Consider the following 27,328-nt stretch of genomic DNA (forward strand, 5'->3'; position numbering starts at 1 on the left):
ACTCGGAGAAGCACTGGCCTGGGGGGGTTAAAATAAAGATGACCCTTGAGTCTGCAGAACCCAAGGGAAAAGGCTTAGGTGGCAAATGTTAAAACCAAGGTTGGGCCTTGCTGGAGGAGTTTTATTCAAAGCGAACTGTCAAGGGGGTCCCATAAATCACCCAACCGCGTAAGGAACTCAAAATCAAGGAACATAACACCGGTATGACGGAAACTAGGGCGGCAAGAGTGGAACAAAACACCAGGCATAAGGCCGAGCCTTCCACCCTTTACCAAGTATATAGATGCATTAATTAAATAAGAGATATTGTGATATCCCAACATATCCATGTTCCAACATGGAACAAACTTCATCTTCACCTGCAACTAGCAACGCTATAAGAGGGGCTGAGCAAAAGCGGTAACATAGCCAAACAACGGTTTGCTAGGAAAGGTGGGTTAGAGGCTTGACATGGCAATATGGGAGGCATGATATAGCAAGTGGTAGGTAGCGCGGCATAGTAATAGAGCGAACAACTAGCAAGCAAAGATAGAAGTGATATCGAGGGTATGGTCATCTTGCCTGAAATCCCGCTAGGAAGAAGAACGAGTCCATGAAGAAGACAAACGGATGTAGTCGAACGAATCCTCACAACTCCAGAACGAAACCGAAGCTAACGAGAGAAGCAAACCGGAAAGAAGCAAACAACATAGTAAACAACCATCACATAAACATGGCATGATGCACAAACAAGTATGATGCATGTCCGGTTTAATGAGGCATGGCATGGCAAAATGCAACAAACAATACTACAAATTCAGTGGAGCTCCATATGCAACAAGTTGCATATTGAAGAAACACCACATCAATTATTTAGTTCTCTCTCGTTTATGTACCCCACAATATTAAATATTGTTAAACATGGCAAGAGGTGAAACATAACAAAACTACCTATCTAGGCAATTTAAATGAGGCCGGAAACAACAAACAACAATTCCGGAAAATCCCCATAAGCATATTTTTGATATGGTACTGTTCTGCCTAAAACCATATTTTATTGTTGTTAAACAGGAAAATAAAGTGCAACATGTTAATCTATGCATTTTCCTACCCCATTTACATATCAAGTTTATTTAAAATGGAGCTATGGTTATTTAGTTATGAAATAAATCATTTTAACATGGCATTCGAGCAAATTTAAACAAACAGCATTTTAAACATGGATGAGAGTGGCATATTATGAAACTAGATGAAATTCTAAGAACTTTTCATATATAAATTATTTACATATGATGCATGATTCATTAGTTATTAGATGCATGAACACTAGTGGTTTTTCTGTAAAACTGCACTCTCTGGATAATTAGGCAAATTCGCAGACAGGGAAAAAATGCTATCGGGCCGAAACTGAGGCGGACTGGGCCTCACCAGAGGGACTCAGCCCACGCATTGAAGAGGAAGGCCGTCAGGAGGGCGGCTGGGCCGGCACGGCTTGCGGGCCACATGCAGAGGAGGCCGCTCGAGGCGATGCAACTGGATCGAACGGGCAGGTGGGGGAGGCGCGGTCAACGCAGAAGAAGCAGAGCCCTCGCCACGACTGCGATGCAGAGGACGCAGGGAGCGGGACTTGGCGCTGGCGTCTCCCGGCGATGGCCGGCGGCGAGCGGAGCTTGGCAAGGCGGCGACCCAGGTGACGAACTGGAGGAGGTGCTCGGGCGGCTTGGCGAGGGGAGAGGTCAACGCGGGTGTGCGTCTCCTCGTTCGATGCAGGGTGAAACAAAAGGGCGGAATGGGCATCCCGCTTGCTCATTCGCTCGAACCGAACGAGGCAGAGGCGTGGCTCTCGCCGGGAAGAAGCAGGACGGCGGGGACCCGAGGGCGCAGTGCGTCCAGGTCCGCGGCGGAGCAGGCGGCGTGGTGCGGATCAGGGTGCAGAAGTGGCGAACGCGGCTGACGAACTCCATGGCGGGCTAGTTCCTACAGGCCGACGACGGCACGGGGATTAGAGAGAGAACCAGGGTAAACAGGGTGAGGAGGAGGAGAGGCACGGCCTTGGGACCTGGCGTCCATGGCGGAGGAGCTTCTGCGGGTGCTCGGGACGGAGTTGGTGGCGTGCGAGGCGGCAGCTGAGGCTGGGCGCGGCGACGATGTGCTCGGGGACGCGGGGTGCTCGGGGCATGCTGGTTCCTCGGGCGCGAGGGATCGAGCGAGGAGGAGGGTTGCGGGATTGGGTGGATCGAGGGAAGGAGGTGGTTGGCCCTTGCTGAAAACGAGGGAGGTGGTCGGGTCGGCTGGATCGGGAGGGATCCCGAGGAAAACGAAGTGGCAGCGGCGCGAGGGAAGGGTGGATGGGACAGGCTAGGACTAGGGTTTAGGTTGATATATATAGCGAGGGGATTAGGGTAGGGTTATCTGGACCCTCCGATCGGATCGGACGGTCGAGAATAAATAGGTAGGGACAGTCTAAATAAGAAACGGAGATGTTTTATAGATGTTTGGGGATAATCCGGACCCAACGGTAACAACAAACTGGGTCGGGTACGGGACAACTTTCAGACGTGCGGGAGGGGATCGCGGGCTGACGAGAGAGGTTAGTTGGTTTGACAAGAGGGAACCGAAAACACGGTTGGTCTCGGAACGGTCAACGAAGACAAGGGGGAATGCGACAACTACGAACGAAAGCAAGATTTAAAAACAAAGACGGTAACAAATGCCGATGCAATGCGGATGATGCCATGATGAAATGCAACAAACAAAAATAAAACACACGGCGACAACAAGGTAGCTGGAAGACTTCTGGAGCGTCGGTCTTGGGGCGTTATAGGCCGGCTGGCGAGTCTTGGCTTGATCATCGCCGGCTGCAGGCGGTCCGCTCGCACGCGCCTTGTTGTTGGAGGCACGGTCAAGCTGAGGCTGGCCGGCTGCTCCACCATCTGGCACGGCATCTTCACCCTCCTCCTCCTCCTCCTCCTCCTCGCCCTCGTCGCTGGAGTCGATCTCCTCCGCCGAGTCCTCGCCATCTGCTGGGTTCAGCCCGAACCACTCCTCCGGCTGGGCAACGCCGTTATCATCCACCTCAGGAGTAAAGGCGCTGGTGTCGGTGTAGTCGGCGATCGCCGAGGCACGCTGGATGATAGCCGGCCGCGCCGGCTCCAGCTCCGTGTCGGCCTCCTGCTGCCAGGTGGCCAGCTGGTCCAAGGTCAGCTCAGGATACCAGGCTTTGCGAACTCCAGCGCCCGCCTGGCACCTGACCGAGCTGCAGAAGCCTTCCAGGCCTTGAAACGGCCGGCCGCCACCTCCAGCCAGTCGGCAGTCCGACTGGGGGTACGGGGAATCACCTCGCCGGGCCAGAGACCGGCCAGCACTTGTGCCCCAACACGTTGAAGCCGGCGGAGCATGCGGTGAGCCGGCTGGAGGCGGGCTTGAATCTCCAGGAGCTGTTCCTCAAGCGACCGGCGAGCGTTCGGCGCGATCTCAGTGCCAGCCTGCCTTTGCGCCTCGCGGTGGGCCTCGACGACCTGGTTGGCGGCAGTAGAGTAACCGGGGAAGTACTCTACACAAGAAAGAAAGAAAGAGAATGAAGAGAAAAATACAAAGTTAGAGAATGACCCAAACGGCAAGCGGCAAGCAAGGAACGAAGAAGAAGGCGGCCTACCGTCAACCAAGTCTTCGATCTGGCCGTAGCCGTTGATCAACGACTGCCTCGCCTCAACCCAGCTCGCCGCCTTGGTCTCTTTCTCGGCTTGGAGGGCGGCCTCGCGGTCCTGCACCGCCTTCAGGGCTGCCTTGTGGCTCTCCTCCTGGTCGGCCAGCTTCTTGACCAGGCGGTCACGCTCCTGAGCCAAGGCGTCGAACTCGGCTTCCTTAGAGCGAAGGGTGTCCTGGGTCCCACCCAGCCGCTCCCTCAGTTTGGCTTTGGCCGCTGCAGATATGGCAGAGAAGAAAAGAGCAATAAGAAAGAAGTCGTCAGGAAAGATCCGACCCGACTGCTCAGCAGTCGGCCCGAATCTCGGGGACTACACCCAGTGGGTGCGCTGACGCGCCCCCACGTGAGATAAAAGATGAAGCACTTACTCCGGCTCTCAGTTAGATCAGTAGTCTTCTGGGTCAGCTCCCGAGCCTGGGAGTTGAAGGCAGCCGCACGGAGGTTGTGGTAGTCCTGCAAGTCGGACAGAGAAGCGAATGAGAACAAGATAGCAAGCAAAGTCTACTAAGAAGTTCCAAGCCGCCTGCTCAGCAGCCGACTCGGAACTCGGGGAATACACCCAGTGGGTCCGCTGACGCGCCCCCACGGAAGAAACCAAGATCAAGAAGCAAAAAACGGGAAGACTCACCTGATTGGCCGCCCGTGTCGTGAGGAACTCGTCATTATATTGCCTCAGCACTGCGGCCTGGGACAGAAGCCGGTTCCAGACTTCTTGCGCCGCCACATTCACCACGGCCGTCCCACCACCCGGCGTCGACCCCGAGCTGGCGCTGGCCGTCTCCACGTCTTGGGCCGACGAGCTGGAGCCCGCGGCCTTCTGCGGGTCCGGAGCCGAAGTTGCCTTCCCCGCGCGCTGGCGCGATGGCGACAGGACCACCAGGTCCGTCCTCACAGCCGGCTCGCCTCCAGCCGATTGCGCAGGCGGCGCGTTAGGCTGGCTGCCTTGGGCCGCCCCAGTCGGCGAGGGCGGTGCCGCCTCCCTCTCCTGGACAACGACGTCGTCCTCCCTCTCCATCCCCAGCAGGTCGCCGCCGGCTTCCTCCGGCGGGGGCTCCGGGATCTCGGGCACCGTGACACGCAGGGGGTGACAAGCAAGGCCCCCTCCGCTGCCGCTGTGGCTGCAGCCTCCGCCTAGGCCTTGGCCGCCGCGTCGGCTTGTGCCTTCGCCGACTCCTCCGCCTCCTCCTGCGCCGCCTTGGCGGCAGCCCCCCTCAGCTCTTTCGCCTCCCGCTCCCCCCACGCCTCCCGCGCATTTCGCTCCGTCGCCGCTTGAAGCTCGGCGCGGGGGTCCACGCGGCGGGTGCTCCCGGATCCTCCCGGCGATCCAACCACGGAGGCGGCAGCAACCCGCTCAAGAGAAAGCGGAGCCCTGTTTTTTGAGACAAGACAAGGACTTAGAAATCGACAAGAAAAGAAGAAGGAACATGCAAGAGAATCTACACTTACGCCGAAACCGTTTGCGGCTGCTTCACCACCTTGCGGAAGCAGGCCGCCTTCGCGGCCGCCTCATCCCGCCTGGTCGCCGCCGCCCCGCCCTTGGGTTTCTTCGGCCGACTGCCGAACAAGCCCGACCCGGCCCGGCGCTTCTGCGCGCCGCCTTGAGCAGGCGGCGCGGCGGAGGAACCCGCGCCATGGTCGGACGCCGGCTGGCGGCGCGGGACGATTTCCGCCTCGTCGTCATCCGGCCAGTCGTCGAAGCTGGCTCCAAGCCCGGAGCCGCCTGCTTCGCCGCCTGCTTCGCCGCCTCCCGCCTCGGTGTTGTCGTCCATGGCAGCCGCCCCCAAGTCGGGGTCCTCCAAGTCATGCTCCGCCCGGTCGGGGAGAAATCGGCGATCCGCCCCCGCTGTCCCAGCCGCAGGTCGAAGGAGAGGGCTCTGCAAAGACGTGCCGACTGGTCAGAGTCGGCCAAGGAAAACTTGGTGACAAAACTAAAAGAACAGAAGATAAAGAAAGCATATCGTAGGCGGGGGATGAGCACGGGAGAACGGCTCCTTGCCAAACTGCCACTCTGCGGAGAGCTTGTAGTTCGCGAGATAGTTCACCATATGAGCCACCTCGTCATGAGGCATATCCTTAGTGCACATCCGACTCGGATCAAGTTGGCCGCTCATTTGACTGATCAAATGAGGGCGGCTTTGAAGCGGGAGCACCCGGCGCACGACGAAGGCGGCCAGCAGGTCGGACCCAGTCAGGCCCTCCGACTGGATCATTACCCGGAGTCAGGCGACGGCGGCGGCTCCAGCCGGCGACAGCGTCCTGGCCCGATAGGACCACTGGGGCTGCCTCCCAGACGGCGGGCCGGCTACGTAAGCCAGCAAGTTGACGTAGTCGCCTTGCGGGGCGACGTTCTTCACGTAGAAGTACGACTTCTGCCAGCGCTTCACCGACTGGATCAGCGTGATGACAGGGAAGGGGTTGTCGGCTGCCGGCCTCCGCATCGCGATGAAGGCGCCGCTCTGAGCCGGCACGCCCTGCATGCGGGTGTCGAGCTTGGATTGGAAGAATTCCCCCCAGAGCTCGAGGGTGGGAAGAACGCCAAGAAAGCCCTCGCACAGAGTGACGAAGGCGGACAGCAGCACCACTGTGTTTGGAGTGAGGTGGTACGGCTGGAGCTGATAAAAGTCGAGGAAGGAGAAGCCCCTAATCCAGGACTCCCTCGCCCACCGTATTATTTCCTTTCAAGAGAGAAGCCTCTAGTGAAACCTATAGCCCCCGGGTCTATTTTCCATCATATATTTTCAGATCTATAAACCAAAAAACCCAAAAATACCTTGCTGCAATTTATTTACTTTATTTTGTTTTACGTTTTAGTAATCTTTTATATGTATCTCTATCAGATCTCATCCTTGCAAGTGACCGTGAAGGGATTGACAACCCCTTTATCGCGTTGGGTGCAAGTGTTGGATTGTTTGTGCACCTGCATAGATTGGAGACTTGCGTGTACCTCCTACTGGATTAATACCTTGGTTCTCAAACTGAGGGAAATACTTATCTCTACTTTGCTACATCACCCTTTCCTCTTCAAGGAAAAAACCAACGCAAGCTCAACAAATAGCAAGAAGAATTTCTGGCGCCGTTGCCGGGGATATTCTACATCAAGCCTACCAAGTACCTATCATAAACTCTCATCTCTTGCACTTACATTATTTGCCATTTGCCTCTCATTTTCCTCTACCCCACTTCTAAAGTGTTTTCGGAAAAATACAAAAAAAATATTTACCTTTTCGTTTGCCTTTATGTCTTACTTGGCTCGTTTGCTCGGTATAATTGTGTGTTTATTGAAAATCAGAAACAAAAAAGGTTTATGGATCCACTTAAAGTTTTCTACTTGGATCATCTTTGATCCATTTGTGCTTGTGTTGAAACCCCAACTAATTTGGTTGAGGGAAAATCTTTAGATGAGCATGCTCATTTTGTGCGTCACCGTTGTCCGAAGAGGGGAGACTCTTATGGAATCAAATAAACTGTCTGCTATGTTATGCTTGGAATCTTTGTGAACTTTGTGATTTTAGTTATTGCTCTAAGAACCCTAAAAAACACCTTCCCTACCTATGTGAGTTTAATGATAATGAAATCTTATCTTCTTATGAAAAGGGTGTTTATAGCTAATATGATATTGAACAAATTGAAGAATTTGTTGTTGTCGATGTTCTGGGAATGGGGGTACCCAGACTTGCCTGCCTGCGGCCCATGGCATGGCTCCACCGATGGCCTGGTACAGCCCACCTTCAGCATCAACAACTCAAGACCCTCGCGAGGGGCCAAGCCTCATGAGGCGGACGACGCCAAGACCTCCAGAAGGAGTGGCCTCCTCAGGCTGGCTCCTGAGGAGTGGAGATCTCTATGCAAACCCTCACCTCGTGAGGTTCAGATGACTTGAGCCATGACGTCCAAGGCCAGGCGGGCGCCAGCGGGCGCAGTACAGCAGTTTCCTCTTTGGTTCTAAGGAGACAAGCACAGGCGTGGAGTCCTGAGGAATTAGCCAAAGGTTTCCATTTCCATGCAACAAGACCAAGACCGCCAGGACGGCAGGACAGAGGTCACCGCCGATCCCACCACAGCATAAAGACCAGAAGCTTTGCTAGAGAAGACTACCTTTTGTCAGGATAAGATTTACTAGTTGTCTCCCTTCGAATTTGGCCGTTGTGGGATACCTTCCTGCCTTCATTTTCGGAAGAGGACCAAGGCCACTATAAGTAGAGCAGCACCACCACCATAGGGAGGGATTCGATCCATTCCAACCTCACACACACTAGCTAATACAAACACAAGAACACACCTCTTGAGGTTGTTCTCGCACTGTACTAGTTCATCCTCAGCCCCTTGAGACCAATCCACCACAAAGCAGGAGTACGGTTTTACACCGCAAGGTGGCCCGAACCTGGGTAAACTGTCGTGTTCTGTTTCCTTCCAGTTCATAGAGCTAGGCCTTGAGATCGACGAGTAGGCAGGCTGGGGAGGTTGACTTCTTCGCAAGCACCCCAGAGTTCGAATCTATATCGGGTCTGCGGATCCCGGAATCCTACATTTGGCGCGCCGGGTAGGGGTGCGTCGGAGCCTCTCTTCCTCCAGTCGATTCACTACCGTTTTGCCGTCTCCATGGCCGATGCTTGTCGAGTTCGCGTTGAGCGCCGGGCCGCCGCACGCGTCGCCCAGACGGCATCCGTAGGCAACGGCGCTCCCCATCGCTCTCCATCGCCTGGGGCCAATGCTGCCACCAGCCCCGTGGCCCACGAGAAGTGATAACCCACAAGTATAGGGGATCGTTTGTAGCCTTCTTCGATAAATAAGAGTGTGAACCCAACGAGGAGCTAAAGGCAGAACAAATATTCCCTCAAGTTCTATCGACCACCGATACAACTCTACGCACACTTGACGTTCGCTTTACCGGAAACAAGTATGAAACTATTTTGTAGGTGTGATGCTAGAACTACTTTGCAAGAATAAAACTAGAAGTAACTTGCAAGATAACAAAAGTTAGGTGTTTAGTAAAAGGGTTTGTGTCAACAAGAAATTCATTTGTCCCTAGGCAATCGATAACAAGTACCGGTAATCATTCTTGTAACTTTACATGAGGGAGAGGCATGAGCTAACATACTTTCTCTACTTGGATCATATGCACTTATGATTGGACCCCTAGTAAGCATTCGCAACTACTAAAGATCATTAAGGTCGTGAAACCCAACCATAGCATTAAGTATCAAGTCCTCTTTACTCCCATATGCAACAACCCACCTACTCGGGTTTAAGCTTCTGTCACTCTCGCAACCCACCGTAAGAGAATCATGAACGTATTGCAACACCCTAAAGAAAGAACCCCTCACGTTTGCGCGAGAATGGAGGGCACTGTAGGACAGAACCATAAATAAAATATACAATCATACCAACCAAGATCACGATTAACCCAAAGGACAAAACGGATCTACTCAAACATCATAGGATAACCATAGATCATTGGGAAATAATATATGGAGTTGAGCACCATGTTTAAGTAGAGATTACAAGGGGGAGAAGAGTTGTTACACCATTGCATAGAGGGGGGGAGAGTTGGTGTTGACGGTAGCAAGATTGTTGATGTAGATCGCCGTCACGATCCTTGCCCCGGCGGCACTCCGGCGCCACCTGAAGTGAGGGGGAGAGAGCCCCCCTCCTTCTTCTTCTTTTTCTTATTCCTTGGCATCCCCCCAAGATGGGAGGAGAGTTCCCCCTCTGCTCCTTGGTCTCCATGGCAGTAGAGGGGCGGGAGCCCCTCCGAGATTGGATCTCCCTCTCTGTTCTCTTTTGTTTCGCTCTCTCAGATCTGGCCGAAAACCGTTTCTTATATTCCGGGAGATCTGTAACTCCGATTGCGCCGAGATTTTTACATGATTTTTTTCCAGATATAAGCTTCCTTGCGCCCGAAGTAGAGCTCCAACCGACGTTCGAGGAGGGCACAACCCACCACCATGCGCCAGGGGCCTCTGGCGCGCCCTAGTGTCTTGTGGGCTATGTGGGCCTCCGTTTGCGGTGATTCCAACTACCAAAAATCACATATATTCCAAAATAATTCTCCATGAAATTTTATTGCATTTGGACTTTGTTTGATATGGATTTTCTGAGATACAAAAAACATGCAAAAAACAGGAACTGGCACTGGGCACTGGATCAATAGGTTAGTCCAGTAAATCATATAAAAAGTTGCCAAAAGTATGTGAAAGTGATATAATATTGGCATGAAACAATCAAAAATTATAGATACGACAGAGACGTATCAGCATCCCCAAGATTAATTCCTGCTCATCCTCGAGCAGGTAAATGATAAAAAAAGATAAATTTTGATGTGGAATGCTACCTATCATAAACTTGATCATATATCTAATCATGGCATGAATATTAAGACTTGAGTGATTCAAAGCAATAGTCTATAATTTGACATAAAGACATCAATACTCAGGCATCCCAACAAACAATCATGTCTTTCAAAATATCAACGCTAAAGAAAGTTATCCCTACAAAATCATATAGTCTTGTCATGCTCTGTCTTCTTAACACAAAGTATTTATCATGCACAACCCGGATGACAAGACGAGCAATTGGTTCATACTTCTTAACGCGCTTCAGCTTTTTCAACCCACACGTAATACATGAGCGTGAGCCATGGATATAGCACTACGGGTGGAATAGAGTATGATGATAGGGGTAAATATAGAGAAGACAAAAGGTAAGAAAGTCTCACATCGACGCGGCTAACCAACGGGCTATGGAGATGCCCATGAATTGATATCAACGTGAGGAGTAGGGATTGCCATGCAACAAATGCACTAAGAGCTATAAGTGTATGAAAGCACAATATGAAAACTAAGAGGGTGTGCATCTAATCCTATAATGAAAAATTCCCACTAGTATATGAAAGTGACAACATAGGAGACTCTCCATATGAAAAACATGGTGCTACTTTGAAGCACAAGTGTGGTAAAGGATACTAACAATGCCCTTCTCTCTTTGTTTTTTTTCTTTTTTCTTATTTCTTTCTTTTCCTTTCTTTTTTTTATTTTTTTCTTTTTTTCTTTTTTTCTTTTTCTTTTTCTTTTTCTCTCATTGTCCGGAGTCTCATCCCGACTTGTGGGGGAATCATAGTCTCCATCATCCTTTCCTCACTGGGGCACTGCTCTAAAAATGAATAATGATGATCATCACACTTCTATTTACTTATAACTCAAAAGAAATAAAAATTACAACTCGATACCTATGACAAAATATGACTCTATATGAATGCCTCTGGCAATGTACCAGGATGTACAATGATCTAGCATAACATGTATGAAAAATGATGAATGGTGGCTGAGCCACAACTACTATGTCAGCTATATGATCATCCAAAGCAATGTGACAATGAATGCTCAAGTCATCAAACGGAAGCAGTGGAAGTTGCATGGCAATATATCTCGGAATGGCCATGGAAAAGCCATAATAGGTAGGTATGGTGGCTGTTTTGAGGAAGATATAATAAGACTTATGTGTGATAGAGCGTATCATATCACGGGGTTTGGATGCACCTGCGAAGTTTGCACCGACTCTCGATGTGAGAAAGGGCAATGCACTCTACCGTAGAGGCTAGCAAATTGCGAAAAGGTAAGAGTGCATATAATCCATGGACTCACATTAGTCATAAAGAACTCATATACTTATTGCAAAAGTTTATTAGCCCTCAAAGCAAAGTACTACTATGCATGCCCCTAGGGGATAGATTGGTAGGAAAAGACCATCGCTCGTCCTTGACCGCCACTCATAAGGAAGACAATGAATAATAAATCATGCTCCAACTTCATAGCATAACGAGAGACTATACGTGCATGCTTCGGGAATCACAAACCTTAACACCAATATTCTTACTAACCACAACCGTTTACTAGTACCTCCCACATATTCCATCTCTATATCGCAAAACTATTGCAAGGAATCAAACATATCATATTCAGTGATCCACAAGTTTTATGTAGGATTTCATGACTAACCATGCGAATGACCAATTCCTTTTGAATCTCTAAATAGATATAAGTGAAGCACGAGAGTTTAGTTCTTTCTACAAAAGACCATGCTCTAACAAATATAAGTGAAGCAAAAGAGCATTCTTCAAACAACGGTTTTCTATGTGAAGAGAAACAGGCAATCCAAACTTCAAATGATATAAGTGAAGCACATGAAGCATTCTATAAAGCCACACTCAAAAGATATAAGTGAAGTGCAATGAGCATTCTATAAATCAACCATGGACTATCTCACACCAGCATGGTGCATAAAATAAAATTTAAAACTAAAAGCAAAAGACGCTCCAAGATTTGCACATATCGCATGAACGAAACGAATCCGAAAACATACCGATACTTGTTGAAGAAAGATGGGATGCCTTCCGGGGCATCCCCAAGCTTAGACGCTTGAGTCTCCTTGAATATTTACTTGGGGTGCCTTGGGCATCCCCAAGCTTGAGCTCTTGCCTCTCCTCCTTCTCCTCACATCGAGACCTCCTCGATCTTCGAACACTTCATCCACACAAAACTTAACCAAACTTTTAGTGGCGGGGTTAGTGAATATGGCAATGAAATCCCATCATGTACTGCTGTAACATTATTGTATAATTATAAACAAACATTACCCACTGTATGCTATCACAATTCTATGGCCCCAAGTCATGGAGGCTTCAACAAGAATTCAAATATATGCAAATAATGAAGCTATAACAACAATCTGTGTAAACAGGACGGTCTGTAAAGATTTGAAAATCCACCATACTTCTATAACTCAAATACTTCTTGAATAATTAGGAAAAATAAACATTTTGTATAGCAAGACAGTGCAAAAGGTTTCAGAACCGTTTGACGTTCTAGTAAAAAATGTACAATCGCGCACTACAGCCAAAGTTTCTGTTTTGTACCGCACAAACCAACAAGCAATCTAATCATCCTAAAGGAAAACCTTGGCACATTATTTTTATAATACAATGGAATTGTACAAGGGGATAATTATTTTTGTTGAAAACTTTTGGGGTTCCCCCTATATTTTTTTGTTTTTAAACTATATAAAAGCACTCAACCGAAATAAATGACTCTCTAAAACTTTCGGGTTGTCTCCCTGGCAGCGCTTTCTTTAAAGCCATTAAGCTAGGCATAAAGTGCTCAAGTAATGAATCCATCCGGATCCCAAGGTATATCAAAGCCGATTTGAATCAACAATGATTTGGCATTTAGTAGTGAGCACAAAGCAACATATATCAAGCAATGACGAAGTCTAACTCTCTTCCTATGCATCGGCAGGTCATACAAGAACAATTCATGCACATCAAGTAAAGGCCAATACATAGCATAAGCAGTTTCTTGCAATTTTTTAGTGTTGGAAACATAAAGAGGCAGAGATGTAGTTCCTCTCTCATAATAATTGCAAGTAGAAGCAGCAAGCACATGCATATTATACTCATCAAAATCATCATGTGTATTGGTAGAATGCAACCCATAAATGTAATCCTTAATAAGTGCAAACTTCTCCGATATAGTGTAGTTGGGAGGATTCAAAAAGATAATAGGACTATCATGTGTGGGTGCAATAGCAACAATGTCATTCTTAACATAAGGAACTATAGCAAGTTCATCTCCATAAGCATAATTCATATTGGCATCTTGGCCATAATCATAGCAATCATCAAGTTCATCAAAAAGGGATATTTCAAAAGAATCAACGGGATCATAGCAATTATCATAGCATTCATCCTTCGGTAAGCCTGAAGGGACATTAAATAATGTATGAGTTGAAGAGTTACTCTCATTAGAAGGTGGGCACGGGTAGCTAATTCGATCTTCCTCCATTTGTTCTTCGCTCTCCTCCTCATCTTTTTTTTTGAAAAACATCAACCACTTTATTAATTAGAAATAATGGTTACATCGTCTATAAGTAGAGATACAATATTCCCATAGGCTCCTCAATCCAATCCCTCGTCATGGAATATTTTGCTAGTCGAGCCAACTCATGCGCTACCTTGTTCGCTCCTCTATTACAATGTTCAAAACTAGTAAGAGGAAAATCACAAGCTATAAAAACAGTCATCAAAAATTGCTGATGCCGCTCCTGCAGAGTGTCCTCCATTCTTCATTGTGTCAATGACTTCCATATTGTCAGAGTTGATAACAAGACGATTGCAACCCACCTTCTGTGCTAGCGATAAGCCAAACCTAAGTGCTAATGCTTCCGCTGTCAGGACATCAACGCAACAATCAATCTTCCAATTTCCACCTACAATGAAGATTCCTTTGTCATCCTTGAGGACAGCCCCCGCTGTGCCCTTTAGTAGATCATGATTGAAGGTAGCATCCACATTCAATTTAACAAAGCCCCTAGGAGGTCTACTCCACCCTCCAATCTTCCTATTTGCATTAGGGGAATGGGAATTTACAAAATTTGTTGTTATAGCACGAATTCCCATCGAGGTTTGACATACCTCTTGAGACTTTCCCTCGTGAACCAGTTTACGTCTATTCCACCATAAATACCATGCGGTTATAGCAATCAGCTCCCGTGCGTTATGTGAATCCGATAAAGAAAATTCTTGTTGTGGCATGAGGAGTAATGATTCGAGGACTGCCTCCCCTGCATGATCAACCGCACAAGCTTTTTTAACTGCTCCATACATCCCCAACTTTTCCCACACTTCTTTTGCCTTCTGACACAGAAACAACACATGCTTTGTATCCTCTGGCCCATTTGAACATGCTAGGCAATTGGGTGAAATTTTTATGTGTCTATTGGCCAGGGTAATACAACACAGTAGTGTCCCATGCAATGTACGCCAGATAAAAAAATTCACCTTCGCCGGACAAGCTAATTTCCAAATCTTACCCCAAATAGGATTGACCCTACTTCTACCCATTCCAGTTTCTTTCCATGTTGTTTATTACACTCCTCCAAATAAGCAGATCGTACAATGAACAAACCGTTTTTAGTATAGCTCCAGGCAATGAAGTCCTGCATATTATGCATAGGGAGAGGGATCGCCAGGACTCTTCGAGCATCAATTGGCCATAGTGTTTGTCTCACCAAATCTTCATCCCAATCATTTGTGGTTGGGTCAATAAGATCAGACACTTTCATCGGAAGTATCCCTCGTCTTGGAGTAATAATTCTCCTATTCGCACAATTTGGGATCCAAGCGTCTGTCCAAATATTAATTTTTTGCCCAGTTCCAACTCTCCATATATAACCATTTCTGAGAGAGTCAACTCCCGCCATAAAACTTTGCCAAGTAAAGGAGGAACCCTTTTTTAATTTTGCGCTCATCAGATCACCCTCTAGGAAATACTTGGCTCTTAGGATTGTGGCACGTAACGAATCAGGATTATCCAGGAGACGCCAAGCTTGTTTAGCTAACAATGCCAGATTAAAGCAGTGTATGTCATGAAAGCCCATCCTTCCTTGATCTTTGGGAACACACATCTTCCACCATGCCATCCAATGCATTCTTTTATGGTTGTCGTCGTCTTTTTCATCCAATGAGCTCACAGTTTCATCAATTCCTTCTTCCATAGACCCTGCAAAATATTAGTCTCTTCTTGGACAGCGGAGATTTTCTCAATAAATTCATCAATATCGGAGTTATATTTATAATTACATAGCAATATTTAAGGATGGTAAAACTTTCAGGCCTATAAACATCATCATCAAAAGCTTCATACTTTATAAAAAAAGATTCAATTTCATAAGCACCCTTAAAAGCAACAAATTCTTCTATTCGTTCCACATCATAGTAATCATATCTACCATTGGCATAAGAAGCTAAGGTTTCATTATCATTAAATTTGCATGAAAAGGGAAGATGTGGAGCATTCATCCTAGAGCAACAAGTAAAATCATATCTCAAGCATAAATCCCGAGCATACCGATGCAACATATAAATTTGATCCCACGAAAGTTTCCCTTTTGTGTCAAATGATAATCCCTAAAGTATTCACATTGATCCAACGTTACTCCCATTATCAAGTTGTATGGGGTTTTTAGGATTATCAAAGTAATGCATAATATTTTTCACATAACGAGTATCGAGGGTTTTAGGAGGTTCCCCGTCTCCATGAGTAGCAAGTACGCCTAATTTTTTTGGTGTTTCATGTTCCATATCCATAACTAAAGATAGAGAACAACTTAGAACAGGAAATAAAAACTACTTAGTGATAAAGCAAACAAGCACACACGAGAATATTCACCCCACGCTATTGCTCCCCGGCAACACCGCCAGAAAAAGGTCTTGATAACCCACAAGTATAGGGGATCGTTTGTAGCCTTCTTCAATAAATAAGAGTGTCAAACCCAACGAGGAGCTAAAGGCAGAACAAATATTCCGTCAAGTTCTATCGACCACCGATACAACTCTACGCACACTTGACGTTCGCTTTACCGGAAACAAGAACGAAACTATTTTTTAGGTGTGATGCTAGAACTACTTTGCAAGAATAAAAATAGAAGTACTTTGCAAGATAACAAAAGTTAGGTGTTTAGTAAAAGGGTTTGTCTCAACCAAAAAGTCATTTGTCCCTAGGCAATCGATAACAAGTACCGGCAATCATTCTTGTAACTTTACATGAGGGAGAGGCATGAGCTAACATACTTTCTCTACTTGGATCATATGCACTTATGATTGGACCCCTAGCAAGCATCCGCAACTACTAAAGATCATTAAGGTCGTGAAACCCAACCATAGCATTTAGTATCAAGTCCTCTTTACTCCCATATGCAACAACCCACCTACTCGGGTTTAAGCTTATGTCACTCTCGCAACCCACCATAAGCGAATCATGAACGTATTGCAACACCCTACAGCGAGGACCCCTCACGTTTGCGCGAGAACGGAGGGCACCATAGGACAGCACCATAAATAAAATATACAATCATACCAACCAAGATCATGATTAACCCACAGGACAAAACGGATCTACTCAAACATCATAGGATAACCATAGATCATTGGGAAATAATATATGGAGTTGAGCACCATGTTTAAGTAGAGATTATATTGGGGAGAAGAGGTGTTACACCGCTGCATAGAGGGGGAGAGAGTTGGTGTTGACGGTAGCAAGATTGTTGATGTAGATCGTCGTCACGATCCTTGCCCTGGAGGCACTCCGGTGCCACCGGAAGCGAGGGGGAGAGATCCCCCCCCCTCCTTCTTCTTCTTCCTTGGCCTCCCCCCTAGATGGGAGGAGAGTTCCCCCTCTGGTCCTTGGTCTCCATGGCGGCGGAGGGGCGGGAGCCCCTCCGAGATTGGATCTCCCTCTATGTTCTCTTCTGTTTCGCTCTCTAAGCTCTGGCCTAAAACCATTTCTTATATTCCAGGAGATCCGTAACTCCGATTGCGCTGAGATGTTAACACGATTTTTCCGGATATAAGCTTCCTTGCGCCCGAAGTAGAGCTCCAACCGACGTTCGAGGAGGGCACAACCCACCACCACGTGCCAGGGGCCTCTGGCATGCCCTGGTGTCTTGTGGGCTGTGTGGGCCTCCGTTGGCGGTGATTCCAACTCCCAAAAATCACATATATTCCAAAATAATTATCCGTGAAATTTTATTGCATTTGGACTTCATTTGATATGGGTTTTCTGCAATACAAAAAACATGCAAAAAAACAGGAACTGGCACTGGGCACTGGATCAATAGGTTAGTCCAATAAATCATATAAAATTTTGCCAAAAGTATGTGAAAGTGATATAATATTGGCATGAAACAATCAAAAATTATAGATATGACGGAGACGTATAAAGCAGTAGGCTTCGTCGATGCAGCCCTCTGTACGGCGTGATGGGCGCACTGCCACTCTGTCGCTGACTCCGGCAGCTGCCTTGTCCTCTCATGCTCGTCGCGGCCCGGCAAACGCGTAGGCCGCGTTGCTCATGGCGCACGAACTCCTGCGCTACCGACGACCTCTACGAGGACTGGCTTGACCACATAGCCGAGCTCGTCAACGCCACCGGAGAGGCCCCTGCACCGTCCCATTCGCTGCCTCCCCCACCGCCTCTCGCGGGCGACGTGGCCCACGGTGAGCCTCCTCCACCTCCCAGGCAAGATGTCGTGCCCGAGCCAAGTTGCAAGGCTCCACGACGCGACCCGCCACGCAGGGCGCCGGTGCGTGACGAGGAAAGCTGCCAGGTGGTGCAGCGGCCGCAAGGAGATGCGTGTGCATTCCCAACACCGCCACGTCAAGACCATGCGCCGCCTGGGGTGGTGGTGCGCGAGCGCCAAGATCAAGCTCCACGTCTACGGCGGGTTCCCATGACCACGGCCAGATGCCGCGCGTTCACTCTGGAGCTGCGCTGCGTCGTCTGGCCGGGAAAGTTCAAGCCAGACCTGCCTCCACGCTACGACGGCACCCCCGACCCTGCCGAGTTCTTGCAGCTCTACAAACTGAGCATCAAGGCGGCAAACGGCGATGAGAAGGTCATGGCGAACTGGTTTCCCATGTCCCTCAAGGATGGAGCGCGCTCATGGCTCTTGAACCTCCCTGCGGGATAGATCTCCTCCTGGGACGAGATGCGAGAGCGGTTCGCTGCCAACTTCTAGGGCACTCGCGACCGCCCACCGGCTGCGGGTGACCTGCGGCGCATCAAGCAGCAGCCAGGAGAGACCTTGCAAAAGTACATCCAGCACTTCAACAGCGTTCGCCTCAAGATTCCCAAGGTGTCGGACGAGGCCATCATTTCGGCGTTCACCGATGGCGTCCATGACGTCAAGATGAAGGAAGAGCTCGCCATACATGAGGACCTGTGCACAGCTCTAGAGATGTTCGACATGGCGACCAGGTGTGCGAGAGCCAAGGAAGGCCGCCTCTCCCTCCTGGAGCTTCCGGAGGTGGACCCAGAAGGCAAGAAACCAAGGCCAAGGATGTGAAGCGCAAGGGACCAGTTGTACTCGCGGCCAAACCAGAAATGAAGAGCGGCTGCGACCACCCGGAGTCATCCAAGGGTAGTCGCCCATTCTGCGTCTTCCACAACGTGCACAGCCACAACACCAATGACTACGAGGAGCTCAGGGCCATCCGCGATGGATGCCTTGGTCGCCGCCCCGAGTGCAACAACCGAGGCTACGGCCGTGGAGGAGGCTGAGGCGGAGGACGCTGGGAAGGCCGCGACTCCCGCCAGGACTGGCGTGATCAGCCTCGTGAGGACCGCTGGCAGGGCCAGCCTCGCGAGGGCCCCTGGAGAGATCAGCCTTGCGAGGACCGTCCTCAGGGCAACACTGGCCTTCCTCCGCTGCCGCCGCCACCAAGAAGGAATGATGACCACCACCAGGATGAGGGGGTTGGGGGCTTCCAAGAGCCTCGTGCCATCACTTGCATCCTGGGCGGCGCCCAGGCCCCTGCCTCCCATCGCATCTTCAAGCAGTTTGCTCACGAGGTGAACGCGGCCCTCCCCAAGCTCGAGGCGACGCGTCCGCCCAGGTGGTCCAAGTACGCCATCACCTTTGACTCTTCTGACCAGCTCAAGTGTGCGGCCACCACCGGCGCCCTCCCGATGCTCTGCTCGCCTACCATCAGCAACGTCCTCGTCACCAAGACGCTTGTTGATGGCGGCGCGGGGCTCAATGTTCTATCCATCGAGACGTTCGATAGGCTCCAAGTGCCCTATGATCAGCTTCAGCCTACCAAACCTTTCTCAGGAGTGACCGACGGCTCCACCACCCTGATAGGGCAGATCCGCCTCCCTGTCACCTTCGGCAAGCGCGACAACTACCACACCGAGCTCATCGACTTCGACGTCGCCCACATTCGCCTCTCGTACAATGCCATCATTGGGTACCCGGCCCTGGCCAAGTTCATGGCCATGACTCACCATGGCTACAATGTCGTCAAGATGCCAGGAAGCGGCAGCATCATCCTGATCGCCTGCGATGAGAAGGACGCGGTGTGCTCTCTCGAGTGCGCCTACCAGGCCGCGGCTGTCGAGAACCCAGAAGATGAGGGTGCCGTCTACCCTTTTGAGGCCGTCCCCAAGAAGAATATGTAACTGCTCCACCAAGGGCCTCAGGAGGATGGGGCGGCCGATGGCCCTGCCTCAGGACCTGCGCCCACTGACGGGGCACCTTCCCCTCTCGCATAGGAAGGTGCGCCAGGCGCCCCTCTCAGGCTAGGCTCGGGGGCTCTCCTCTGGAGGGCCTCAGACCTGTGACACCCAAGTTTTTTATTTGGATTTATCAAAAGATTTTATTTGACTTGAGGGAGGTGATCTAGTTTTTTTTTCAAAAGAACTCTCCCTTTCAAATATTTTGTTATGGCAAAAGTTTTATTTGGATTCACCCAAGATCTGTCTTTGGTCTTGGAGGTTCTTACTTTTCATTTGGACTCAAGACAAATATTTTTCACTTGGAAGAATGCCTTTCTAAAATCCCTTTGAAATTTGCACTATGGCTTTTGGAATAATCCTCTACCACTTTCAACATTTCCCTCTTACCATGGCCTTAGTGCAAATACTCTCTCCTAACCCACCCCTCATCTTTTGGATCAAGCTTGGCATCAGAGCCAGGCTGACTGTAGGAAGCCACTAGGTGCGATCGCTAATCGGTTATTAGCGTCTTTTGTGCTTTTTTCAGCATTTTACAATTGTAGCTATTTTCTGTTGGTCATCATAAATTTATGACATGACTACTCAGAATTTTTGCCTACTTTTGTAGATGGCTGGCAGCAGCTGTGAGAATCGAGTGTTCACGAACGTGCCCGAGGGGTTTGTCAAGCTCCTCGTCTCCATCACCAAGCTCGTGATCGGGCCGGCAGCTCGCCCGGAGTTCACACTCTATCAGCACAAGCTCAGTGACGACGTGTCTATGCACCAAGCTGTGGTGCAATTCAAGGGAGGACGTTCTGCTGCTCGCCACTTCCGTTTTGTGGGAAGGGCCATGCCTACGAAGAGGCATGCCATGCAGATGGCTGCCCGTGAGGCGATAGCTCGCCTTCGGGACATCCTTCCTACGATGAAGACTCGTCGCTACCGCTACCTCCCATGCCATGTGCCTTACACCAGTCACTATGCATTTGCCTGCCATCAGGGAGAGCGAGATGAAGCCATCGAGATGGTTGTGGAGTATCTCAAGGCTCTGGAGGAGTCTTTCGACAACCTCGTGGACGATCTTGTGGCTGCCCGCATGGACTTAGTCCGGGGCGGTCCTGCCAGCAGGAAGGAGCTTCTCCACACGGCACCACCTCTGACATTCGTCTCGTCTTCAGCCTCGTATGCACCGGCCGTTTTGGCCACTGCTCGCCGTCTGCCTACCACTGAGGAGTTCGACCGAGTCATCGCTCCTACTCCAGTCAGAGCCGCACCGCCTACCGCACCCGCTCTGCCGCCTGTCGCTCCCGCACCGTCACTGCAGCACAGTGTCACGCGCCAGGAGCCAGCTAGAGAGGAGGTCGAGGTGGATTCTCCTGGACCGCTGAGTCTTGCCATCGGCAAGGGAAAGGAAATCTTCACCATCTCCGACTGAGAGCATCGAGTAGCCACGCGTTATGCCTGCTTGTATGATGTGCTGTTTTATCTGTACGCTAGTTTGTATTGGTGTGTTTGCTGCCTTCCGGAGTAGTACGCTAGTATAAATAACATGTCAGGATGTGTACGCGCATCCTGAGTGCTGTATCATGTGGTTGTATTTCGCGTGTAAGATTTGTGTTAAGCAGTTCTTCTCCATGCAAAACCGCTTATGTTTTCTTGAAAACCTTGAGATCCTTTAAATTCGTTGCCTTTGCAAGATTTTCCTTGTGCTGCACAGTTTTTCTCATGGGTTTTGCACAATAATACCCCAGACTGGAAAAATGTCTCGCCCGTGGACTCGCTCCATGCCCAATCAGCCAGAAGAGGTTTACGGGACGCAGACTAGCAACAATTTCACTCAGGGTCAGTCCAGTCAACACGACAGCGAAGCAGCCCTGTCTCAAGTATGCCGTCTCTTCGAGCAAAGCCAGCAACAGCACCAAGAGATGATGAATCATGTCATCAACATGGGAAAACACCGTGAACCCTATCAACAGCATTCCAAGTTATCTGAGTTACAGAAGACTCGCCCCTCAACTTTTGCTCACACCGATAGGCCGCTGGAAGCCGATGATTGGCTTCGTGACATTGAAAGGAAACTGATTATTGCTCAGTGCTCAGATCATGAGAAGGTGCTTTATGCACCACACTATCTTACTGGAGCAGCTGCAGCATGGTGGGAAAATTTCCTACACATGCACCCCCGTGAACACAACATCACCTGGGAAGAGTTCAAGGAAGGCACGCTTGGCCTCAAACTGGTCAGAGAGGGTCTTCTCTCTTGCTTTCTCAGCCTTGGACTTGTGGATACTCTCCATGAGGACCCTCTTGTTCTTGAACATGTTACCTTGACCGTCAGCTTCAGGTACATGTCATGAAACATGCAAGCATCTCAACACGCTGGGCGCCAAGGCCGTGCTGGCCTTCTCGACCATGGTGCCGCTCTCGGAGATCGCCTTCGCCGTCCTGCTCCTCCCCTACCTTCTCCTGGCCACGCTCGCCTTCCCGCAGCGCCCCGGGAAGCCCAACCCGTCCTTGCCCGTCTTCCTCGGCCTCGCGCGCCTCCTCCTCGCCGCGCACACCGTGGGCGGGTTCCTCGTTGGTGCCGCACTCCCGGCGCTCTACGTACTTGACGGCCTCCGGTCCGGGGACACCACGGGGATCGCCGCCGCAGCCCCGCATGCGTTCCTGCTCTCCGCGCAGGTCTTCATTGAGGGGCTCACCACCGCGGTCCCGTGGCGGTTCTCGCTCCCCGTCAGGGCTACCGTACCGGTCATGTACAGCGCGCGCAGGATGTTCGTGGCAGGGGAGTGGCTCCGGCAGGAGATGGAGGGGGTGACTACGGCGACGGGAAGGGAAGGGGCGGAGCGGCAGGAGGCTGGGCGGGTCGAGGAGTTCCCCTGTGGCGGCGGCGGCAGCGTAGGAAACCTAGTGCATGCGAGGGTAATCGAGGAGAAGAGCTGCTCGCACGATTGTTTAGAGAGTTTTTTCTCTCTGGAGGGTGAGAATCGGTGGAACCGGAGTGAGGGGTGGAAGGTGGGGGATGAAAAAAACCAGCGAAAATAAATCGTGGAGACTATTCACCAACTCAGATATTATGAGAAGAGATGTTGAGTTGGTGAATAGTATCCATGTTTTATTTTCGTCCGTTTTATTTCGTTGGTTTTTTTTCGTCCCCTCCCCCATCCCACCAGTTTAGTTTCACGTTACCCTCTCACAAAACGAAAAAAACTGAATTGATAAGAACTTTCTTTGCTGGCGCAATTTATTTAGTAGTGTCTTTATGTGAAAGAATCAATCACGGTCAATCTCTAAAAATCAAATCTAAATTAATTAATCTTACCTTAAATCACTCAATCACATTAATTAGGAAACACAATAATTGATTTTAAGAAAATTAATGTGTAAATCATAACAAGTTTTTTTATCTCTACTATCTAAAAAAACTTAAGGTTCCTTTTCCTGACCGCTTCCTGCCAGCCTTCGTCACACCTCCCTGATCCAATTGGTTTTTCACGTCCCGGATTTCCCCCCATGAGTAAAACTTTTAAAACCGGCCATAATAGCCAATCAATCAACGATAATTATGCAACGCCCATCCTGCATTAAAAGCCCATCTATGTCCGTGCACTGGATCGTAACCGCCGCATCGTGCTTGTGCACATCGCCACCGGCACCCGGGTCGCATTGCGGTCGCCGCCGCCATCCAACAGGTCACGTCCGCCTCACCCCATCTTCCAGGAGGCCTCCGTAAGCACCGCCGTCTTCTGCTGGATTGTGTCGTCTCCCGCCAACGCTGTCCACAATAGGATGCCTCCACCCTGCCTCGCCCCATCTTCTTTCTTGCGCGATCAGTGGTGCAAACGTACGCATGTCACTCTTGCAAGGTACGCAGCAGCAGCATCACTACAGATATCTTAAGCTAACTTGACTTTATCAGCGCATGCAAGCCTACGCAGATCCATCTTCTCGAACTGATGGACGCCCTTGTGCTACTGCTGTGACGCGAAGAGGAGAAGTGGCCAACAATGAGGCAGTGCAGGAGACGGAGGCGAAGGTCCAAGTGTCGGCGTCCTGGGAACGGGGGTCCCCAGACTTGCCTGCCTGCGGCCCACGACGTGGCTCCACCAGCGGCCCTGTACGGCCCATCTTCACCAGAAAACACTCAAGACCCTCGCGTGGGGCCAAGCCTCGCGAGGCGGACGACGCAAGACCTCCTCGGGGGCGGCCTCACTAGGCTGACTCGCGAGGGGCGGAGAGATCAAGGCAAGGGGCACCTCACGAGGTTCCTGTGACGCAAGCCATGACGACCGGGGCCAGGCGGGCGCCAGCGCGCGCAGTGTCCTTGTTTCCTCTTTGGTGCTAAAGAGGCAAGTGCAGGCGAGGAGTCCTGAGGCATCAGGCAAAGGTTTCCATATCGGTGCAACGAGACCAAGACCAGCAGGACGACAGGACGGAGGTCACCGTGGAGCCCAAGACGGAGTCACCACCGGAGCCTTTGGCAGGCGAAGACCACCTTTAGTCAGGATAACTTGTACTAGTTGTCTCCCTTCAAATTTGGTCGTTGTGGCATCCCTTCCCGCCAGCATTTGGGAAGAGGACCAGGGCCTCTATAAATAGGGCTAGCCACCGCAGTGGGAAAAGGGAACCGATCTAGGGCAACTGATCTCGAGCCATTTAGATCATCCTCAACCACACAAGCTCACCGAGCACAAGAACACCTCTCCTCAGGAGGCTGTTCTTCCCCTGTACTAGTTCTTCCTTAGCCCAAGAGGCAATCCACCACACCACACTAGAGTAGGGTGTTACACCACATCGGTGGCCCGAACCAGTATAAATCTTGTGTCCCTTTGTTCTGCGAGTTCGACGCACTAAGCCTTGAGATCGCGGTGAGGGTGTGAGCTTGGGGGAGGAGAGATCTTCGTGCGCACCCCAGTGTTCGAACCTCAAGGGTTTTGCCGGAACCCGAAATCCGACATTTGGCGCGCCAGGTAGGGTGCGCTGAAGCCTTTCTCCCGCCGATCCGCGTCCCATCGCTCCATCGCATCCATGGCGGACGCGCGTCGAGCCCGCGCAGAGTGCTGGGCCGCCCTCTCCGCCCGTATCGCTCAGACATCCCCTGTAGGCGGGACTCCCCGTCATACCCCATCGCCCGTTGTTGGGGATATTACCACTGGGCGTAAACCGGCCAGGAGAGGCCGGGTTAACCCCATAAGTAGTTCATGATTGGGAACGTAGTAATTTCAAAAAAATTCCTACGCACACGCAAGATCATGGTGATGCATAGCAACGAGAGGGGAGAGTGTTGTCCACGTACCCTCGTAGACCGAAAGCGGAAGCGTTAACACAATGCAGTTGATGTAGTCTTACGTCTTCACGATCCGACCGATCAAGTACCGAACGTACGGCACCTCCGAGTTCAGCACATGTTCAGCTCAATGACGTCCCTCGAACTCCAATCCAGCCAAGTGTTGAGGGAGAGTTTCGTCAGCACGACGGCGTGGTGACGATGATGATGTTCTACCGACGCAGGGCTTCGCCTAAGCACCGCTACAATATTATCGAGGTGTAATATGGTGGAGGGGGGCACCGCACACGGCTAAGAGATCAATATCAATTGTGTGTCTATGGGGTGCCCCCCTGCCCCCGTATATAAAGGAGCAAGGGGGGAGGCGGCCGGCCTAGGAGGACGGCGCGCCAAGGGGGGGAGTCCTACTCCCACCGGGAGTAGGACTCCTCCTTTCCTTGTTGGAGTAGGAAAAGGGAAGGGAGAAGGAGAAAGAAGGAAGGGGCGCCCCCCTCCCTAGTCCAATTCGGACTAGTCCATGGGGAGGGGTGCGGCCGCCCTTTGGGGCCTTTCTCTCCTTTCCCGTATGGCCCATTAAGGCCCAATACGAATTCCCGTAACTCTCCGGTACTCCGAAAAATATCCGAATCACTCGGAACCTTTCCGATGTCCGAATATAGTCGTCCAATATATCGATCTTTACGTCTCGACCATTTCGAGACTCCTCGTCAAGTCCCTGATCTCATCCGGAACTCCGAACTCCTTCGGTACATCAAAACATATAAACTCATAATATAACTGTCATCGTAATGTTAAGCGTGCGGACCCTACGGGTTCGAGAACTATGTAGACATGACCGAGACACCTCTCCGGTCAATAACCAATAGCGGAACCTGGATGCTCATATTGGCTCCCACATATTCTACGAAGATCTTTATCGGTCAAACCGCATAACAACATACGTTGTTCCCTTTGTCACCGGTATGTTACTTGCCTGAGATTCGATCATCGGTATCTCAATACCTAGTTCAATCTCGTTACCGGCAAGTCTCTTTACTCGTTCTGTAATACATCATCCCGCAACTAACTCATTAGTTACAATGCTTGCAAGGCTTATAGTGATGTGCATTACTGAGTGGGCCCAGAGATACCTCTCCGACAATCGGAGTGACAAATCCTAATATCGAAATACGCCAACCCAACAAGTACCTTTTGAAACACCTGTAGAGCACATTTATAATCACCCAGTTACGTTGTGACATTTGGTAGCACACAAAGTGTTCCTCCGGTAAACGGTAGTTGCATAATCTCATAGTCATAGGAACATGTATAAGTCATGAAGAAAGCAATAGCAACATACTAAACGATCGAGTGCTAAGCTAACGGAATGGGTCAAGTCAATCACATCATTCTCCTAATGATGTGATCCCGTTAATCAAATGACAACTCATGTCTATGGCTAGGAAACATAACCATCTTCGATCAACGAGCTAGTCAAGTAGAGGCATACTAGTGACACTCTGTTTGTCTATGTATTCACACATGTATCAAGTTTCCGGTTAATACAATTCTAGCATGAATAATAAACATTTATCATGATATAAGGAAATAAATAATAACTTTATTATTGCCTCTAGGGCATATTTCCTTCAGTCTCCCACTTGCACTATAGTCAATAATCTAGTTCACATCGCCATGTGATTTAACATCAATAGTTCACATCACCATGTGATTAACACCCATAGTTCACATCGTCATGTGATCAACACCCAAAGGGTTTACTAGAGTCAGTAATCTAGTTCACATCGCTATGTGATTAACACCCAAAGAGTACTAAGGTGTGATCATGTTTTGCTTGTGAGATAATTTTAGTCAACGGGTATGTCACATTCAGATCAGTAAGTACTTTGCAAATTTCTATGTCTACAATGCTCTGCACGGAGCTACTCTAGCTAATTGCTCCCACTTTCAATATGTATCTAGACCAAGACTTAGAGTCATCTAGATTAGTGTCAAAACTTGCATCGACGTAACCCTTTACGATGAACCTTTTGTCACTTCCATAATCGAGAAACATATCCTTATTCCACTAAGGATAATTTTGACCGTTGTCCAGTGATCTACTCCTAGATCACTATTGTACTCCCTTGCCAAAATCAGTGTAGGGTATACAATAGATCTGGTACACAGCATGGCATACCTTATAGAACCTATGGCCGAGGCATAGGGAATGACTTTCATTCTTTTTCTATCTTCTGCCGTGGTCGGGCTTTGAGTCTTACTCAATTTCACACCTTGTAACACGGGCAAGAAACTCTTTCTTTGACTGTT

This window comes from Triticum aestivum, chromosome 7D (assembly GCF_018294505.1).
Source record: "Triticum aestivum cultivar Chinese Spring chromosome 7D, IWGSC CS RefSeq v2.1, whole genome shotgun sequence".
In the NCBI taxonomy this organism is placed as follows: Eukaryota; Viridiplantae; Streptophyta; class Magnoliopsida; order Poales; family Poaceae; genus Triticum; species Triticum aestivum.